Source organism: Peromyscus californicus, unplaced genomic scaffold, assembly GCF_007827085.1.
Source record: "Peromyscus californicus insignis strain IS unplaced genomic scaffold, ASM782708v3 Scaffold_7__1_contigs__length_154581171, whole genome shotgun sequence".
NCBI lineage: Eukaryota > Metazoa > Chordata > Mammalia > Rodentia > Cricetidae > Peromyscus > Peromyscus californicus.
Genome location: NW_026294595.1, coordinates 31,203,082 through 31,209,096, shown reverse-complemented (window position 1 = coordinate 31,209,096; position 6,015 = coordinate 31,203,082). Strand labels below are relative to the sequence as shown.

Sequence of the window (6,015 nt, the reverse complement as noted above, 5' to 3'; positions counted from 1 at the left end):
AGAATCTTCTAAAGGTTGCCTCTTAACACCACCACATTAGGGTTACATTTCAACATACAAATTTCAGAGTACAAATACACCCAGACAACCTGTCTTAGTTTGGGTTTTTATTGCTGTGACGAGACACCATGACCATAGCAACTCTTACAAAGAAAACATTTAATTGAGGGTGACCAGCTTAAAATTTCAGAGGTTCGTTCCACCTATGGTCAATGACAGGGAGCATCGCAGCATACAGGCAGATGTGGTGCTGGAGCTGAGAGTCCTACATCTTGACTCAGAGGCAACAGGAAGTTGACTAACTGTCACACTGAGTGAAGCTTGAGAAAAGAACCTCAAAGCCCGCCCCCACAGTGACACACTTCCAACAGATTAAAGGTGTGCCCCCCAGCCTCAAGGTCAGGATTAAAGGCTAAAGGCATGTGTCATCCAGCCTCCTCCAACAAGGCCACCACCTCCTAATAGTGCCACCCCTATGAGCTCATGGGAGCCAATTATATTCAAACTATCGCACCACCTCTTTCAGGAAAGCCTTTTCTGACTATGCCAATCCATGCTGATTATTCCTTGCTCTGAACTTCTACTGCTCCTTAATATTCATCAATTTAGTCTTTTATTGATTTGTATTGACTTGCACTTTTAATTCCTCTTGGCCCTTGGGCTGCAAAGTCACTGAGGCAAGGATGTTATTATCTTCCACAGTGTAGCATCTTTCCAAGAACTCAGAAATTGCCTGAAGATTTGCTTTCTTGACGAAAGCCATACCATAAACTCTTCCCATTATCCAAGAGGGAAGAGGACCTTCATAATTCTACATAAAATGTGATCTCTCAGGGAGAGTAAACAGACAGTTCTGTACTTCCTACAATTCCATCAGCCGTGTAAGAATAGGAAAGCAGCAGCCATGCAGACCAAATCCTCAGTGCAAACACAGGCAAAAGCCCTACTTCCCTGCCTCCCGCAGAGAAGACAATCAGACTGAAAATGATTGATTAGTGAGGAACTAATTAGAGGAGAAGCTTCTTTAACATGCTCACTAAGCAAAGAATATGTTTAATTAGTGTGGGAAGATTTAGCGTGCCATTGAAATAGATGTTCTGGTCACTCATTCCAACTAATTGGGTATAGAGTAAATTTTATTTCCTAAGTGATGTTAAAGGACACCTTTCAAAAGAAATCACTCTAATTGTGACTTTGACACAGAGAGCAAAGCGACCTCATGGTAAAGATTTTCTTTGGAGCTAAGAGTGTAGGTCAGAGATAGTGCACTTGTCCAGCATATCAAAGCCTTGGATTTGATCCCCAACACAGCAAAAGAAAAAAATACATTATCTTTAGCTCATTAATGAGGTAAGAGAAAGATGCTGCCATTGTTCAAAGAAGAATCCAAAAGAACAAACATATAAAAATGGAGGCAAAGATAACTGAGTTTCTAAAGGGGAAGGCAGTCCACGGAGTCTCTTAAGCAGAAGCACACCTGAAGGACAAGCATTATTAGACTTGGTGTCAGTTACCTTTACAATTTGGAGTTGTAAAATGGCTCCCATCATCTCAGAATCGACAGTATTTTATAAACTCCCAACAGTTACAAGGATCATCCTGCCCAGAGCGCTAGTTGTCTTGTCATGGGTGGCCACTTATTCCTGACTTCTTTTTCTAGTTTACTTCTCTGTTGCTGTGACGAAAACCATACCAGAAGCTGAGGGAGGAAAGGGCTGTTATATCTCACAGATTAGAGTCCATCATCAAGCGAACCAGGGGAGGCACTTGCCAGCAAAGGTAGAGGCTGAGCAGGCAAGAGGGAAGGCCAAGCAAGCAAAAGTGAATTTTCTTCCCTCTGCCATGTTCTTCGGCTCTGGGCTGCTAGCAGAAAATGCTCCCCACGGTCTCGGTGGATCTTCCCATGTCAATCACAGCAGTCAGGACATTTCTAAGAACTGGTGTCAACTAGTGAGGATCCCAACTCAGGTGATTCTAATTTGTAACAAGTTAACATTACCGCCAACTACCACTTCTCTTTTTATCAGCTACCCCTGGCAGGCCACCACAAACAACAGTGAAACCTCCTGAAGTGCTGGCTCTCTTCTCAGGGAGCCTACTGATTATAATATCTCATAATTATCTCATAATAAACTCCTGAATGCTTGTAACCTGTTTTATATTATGCTCATCTCAAATGCTGACAATTAGATCATTTGATGAGTCACTTCTATGAGTATTTTCTTAATTTTGATTTTGTCCCACTTAATAGCGTTTACTATTACACTTTCTTTGCATTTTGTATTTTACTTACACTGTTTGTCAAGTCAAGTTCTCATGAAATACAATTACTCAAATTAATAAACTTTCTCTTCTGTTTCATTATCTCTTTAAATGTTTTATATTCTAAATAAAATCCCTCAAGATGTAAGTTTAACCTATGCTTATGCTAATGTTCAAATGTCATTTTTTTAGGTTTCTATTCTTAGACAAATGTTTATATTCTATTTGTAAGTATATAGTCCCAATTCTTCGATATACTTATAATGTTACATCCATTCAGTTTTCATTATCATTCAATTGTAGGATTTTTTTAAAGATTTATTTATTTATTACATATGCAATGTTCTGCCTGCATGTATGCCTGCAGGCCAGAAGAGGGCATCAAATCTCACTATAGATGGTTGTGAGCCACCATGTGGTTGCTGGGAATTGAACTCAGGACCTCTGGAAGAGTAGTCTGTGCTCTTAACCTCTGAGCCATCTCTCCAGCCCCCAACTGTAAGATTTTAAATATAGCTGTTCATAAAGTATTAGAAACTAAAACTATCTATTGGGAAAAACTGAAAGATGAAGAAACCTAAAAAGCATATTGTGGTAGTTTGAATGTAATTATACACATAAGCTCATAGAAAGTGGCATTATTACATGTGGCCTTGTTAAAATAGTTATGACCTTGTTGGAGGAAGTGTATCACAGTGGAGTCGGGCTTTGAGAACTCATATATGCTCAAGCCAAGCCCAGTGGCTTAGTGGCTCAAGATGTAGCCAATACCATGTCTGCCTGCACACCACTATGTCCCACCACAATGATAATAAACTAAACCTCTGAAAATGCAAACCACCCCAATTAAATATTTTTTCTTTATAAGAGTTTCTGTGGTCATGGTGTCTCTTCACAGAAATAGAAACCCTCACTAAGACACACATTTTGATCATTTTTTTGTGCTGTTATTTATCATAGATCAGATCTTAGATTTAACTGATTGATTCTGAGAACCAATGCCAATTTAAAGATGGGAGAATAAATCCAGATGTTAGTACATGGAGAGAAGAAAATCTTGCTTTTTTAATCAGGTGATTTCTCCTTCTATCCCCACTCATAAGTTTTGGCTATTAATATTTTGATTTGCTCCCCAGCTTAAGGAGACTCACTGGAGTTTAACTAACCTTACTATCTTGCAATTCAGCACTCTTGAATAATCAATTGTCTCTTCATCTCAGAAATCGTGGTGTAGTGTTTGCTTCAGCAGTACATATATTAAAGTTGGAAAGATTAGCATGGTGCTTGCTCAAGGATGACATGCAAATTTGTGAAGCATTCATATTCCATATTTTTCAGTACACTGGGAAAAAGGCATTTAATAGCTAGATACTGATTTTCATATCATTCTCATAAATTCTAATCTTTAATTAGAATAGAACCTTTTAATTATCATATGAAGATACTAATTGAAAATTTTGTGAAGTGGTTGATGACAAATACACCTTTTATATCTAGGAGTCAGGAACCCAAAAGATCTGAAAAGCCCCAGTTTCCCACCTTAAGTCATGGCAGTGGCTGCGTTTGGCATATGGGATTAGGGAAGAGTTGTGGGTTCTATTCCTCCTCTGGCCTTACCTAATTATGAAACCTTTGAGACAACAGTTCTCTCATCTTATATGAACTCAGTCTAGTAAGTTCCAGATCTAGAAGCTTCCATCTGAAGTCTGCTCCCTACCTGCTCCTGAAAACAGACCAACTTTGTGCACATCATTCTAAAGGAGTCAGACAGAACTCAACAAAATCCCCTTACAATGGGAAATGGTTTGGTGACCCGTGCATGAGATTTTAAGTGTTCAAATTATTATTCCACTGTTTCATTCTTACCTCTTCATATTCCCCTAGCCACCAGCAAGCTTCCCACTAGTCATTATCCTGGAGATGGCAGCATTGCTGCGGACTAACCGCCTCTTGAATGGCTGTCATACTTACTTCAGATGCATTTACTTGCCAGATCAAGCACAGCATTTGAACTATTGGGTTCAATGAACTGCACCAATTATTGAAACGGATTAAATGAATGAATGGGTCATTACTCTCACAAGCAGCCTGAGTTAGTCATTAAGACTAAGTGATTAAAAACTCAAGAGGCCTAATGTAAAGTTGAGGAACAATTTTAAGACATTTAATATGCAGTAATATATCCATTATGAAAACCTAACTAACCAGAATCCTTGATAAACTTATTAGAAATTATGCAGATGGTAAAGAGATATGCTAAAATTAGTCAAAACACTTACACATTACAGGTGTCTGTCCAATGTAGTGCTTACAACTCTGAAAATCATGTAAATCATGTTTCTTATATTTAACTTGCTTATAATTTAGTTGCAAGACAAAAATCACATCTATGAAATGATCTGGAAGCAGAGTGTTAAATTTTATATAATTGGTTATAAAAACAGATAATTGAATTATTTTAATAATACTCTTTATAACCCAAGCATGATCAAAGAAATGCACTTTCTTTTTATTGTTTTTTATTCTAATACTATTTGGGGGGACTTCATACATAAACACTACATCTATATTACTTCTGCTCCTCCTTTTCCTCCCTCAGCTCCTCCTATATGCCCCCTTTAAAATTATGATCTCTTCTTTAATTATTGTTTCATATATATGTATATATGTATATGCACATGAATACATAACCTACTACATCCACTTAGCTTTGCTCATAGTATATGCATCCAGTGCTGGGCACTTGAAATTGAACAGCCAATGCAATTTCTTCATCCCTAGGAGAAACTGATTCTCCCTTTATCAGCAACCATTGACCCTAACTAAGGAGCTCTTCACTAGGGGTGGGACCATGTGGAATTTCCCCTATCCACATTGGTAGGGCAAGTATTGTTATCATTATGCTGGTCTTATTCAGGCAACCACATTATTGAAAATTCATGGATGTATTTTCTCCATCATGTCAGGAGACATTATCTAACAGCACATGTCCTGGGCCTCTGGATCTTACAATCTTCCTGCCCCCTTTTCCATGATGTTCCCAGAGCATTACACATAGAGGTTGTGTTGCAGATGTATCAGTTGGGGTTAGACACCTCAGTCACTTATTCTCTGTGTTTTGACCGGTTGTGGATCTCAATAATAGTCACCATCTGTTGAAAAAAAAAAAAAGCTTCTTTGATGAGGGGTTAGAGCTATACTTACCTCTGGACATATGTGTTTAGAATACAGTTAGAAGTTATGTTGCCTTAGAAAAATGGGACTAGTAGGTTCTTCTCTAGGTTCCACAGCCTCTCCAGCCATGGGTAGTTGGCTAAGTTTATAGTACCAGGTATGAATTCCTTCCTATTGAGCAGGGCTTAAGTCCAGTTAGGTAGCTGTTGGTTTTCCTCAAGATAAGAGTGCCACTATTGCACCATCAGAAATATCTTACTGTGCTGGCTGGTCTTATGTCAACTTGACACACAAACTAGTGTTATCTGAAAGGAGGAAATTCATTTGAGAAAATGTCTCATAAGATCTGGCTGTAAGGCATTTTCTTGATTAGTGATCAGTGGGGGAGGTCCCAGTCCATGGTGGGTGGTGCCATCCTTGGGCTGGTGGCCCTGGGTTCTGTAAGAAAGCAGGCTGAGCAAACCATGGGAAGCAAGCCAGTAAGCAGCTCCCCTCCATGGCCTCTGCATCAGCGTCTGCCTCCAGTTTCTGCCCTGTTTGAGTTCCTATCCTGACTTCCTTCAATGATGAACAATATGT

The 6,015-nt window shown here is 39.0% G+C and overlaps 1 pseudogene; it reads left to right on the top strand.

The window, feature by feature from the left end:
• Positions 1-3,497: 3,497 nt before the first annotated feature.
• On the top strand, positions 3,498-3,597 carry LOC128102721 (uncharacterized; annotated as a pseudogene).
• Positions 3,598-6,015: the final 2,418 nt, after the last annotated feature.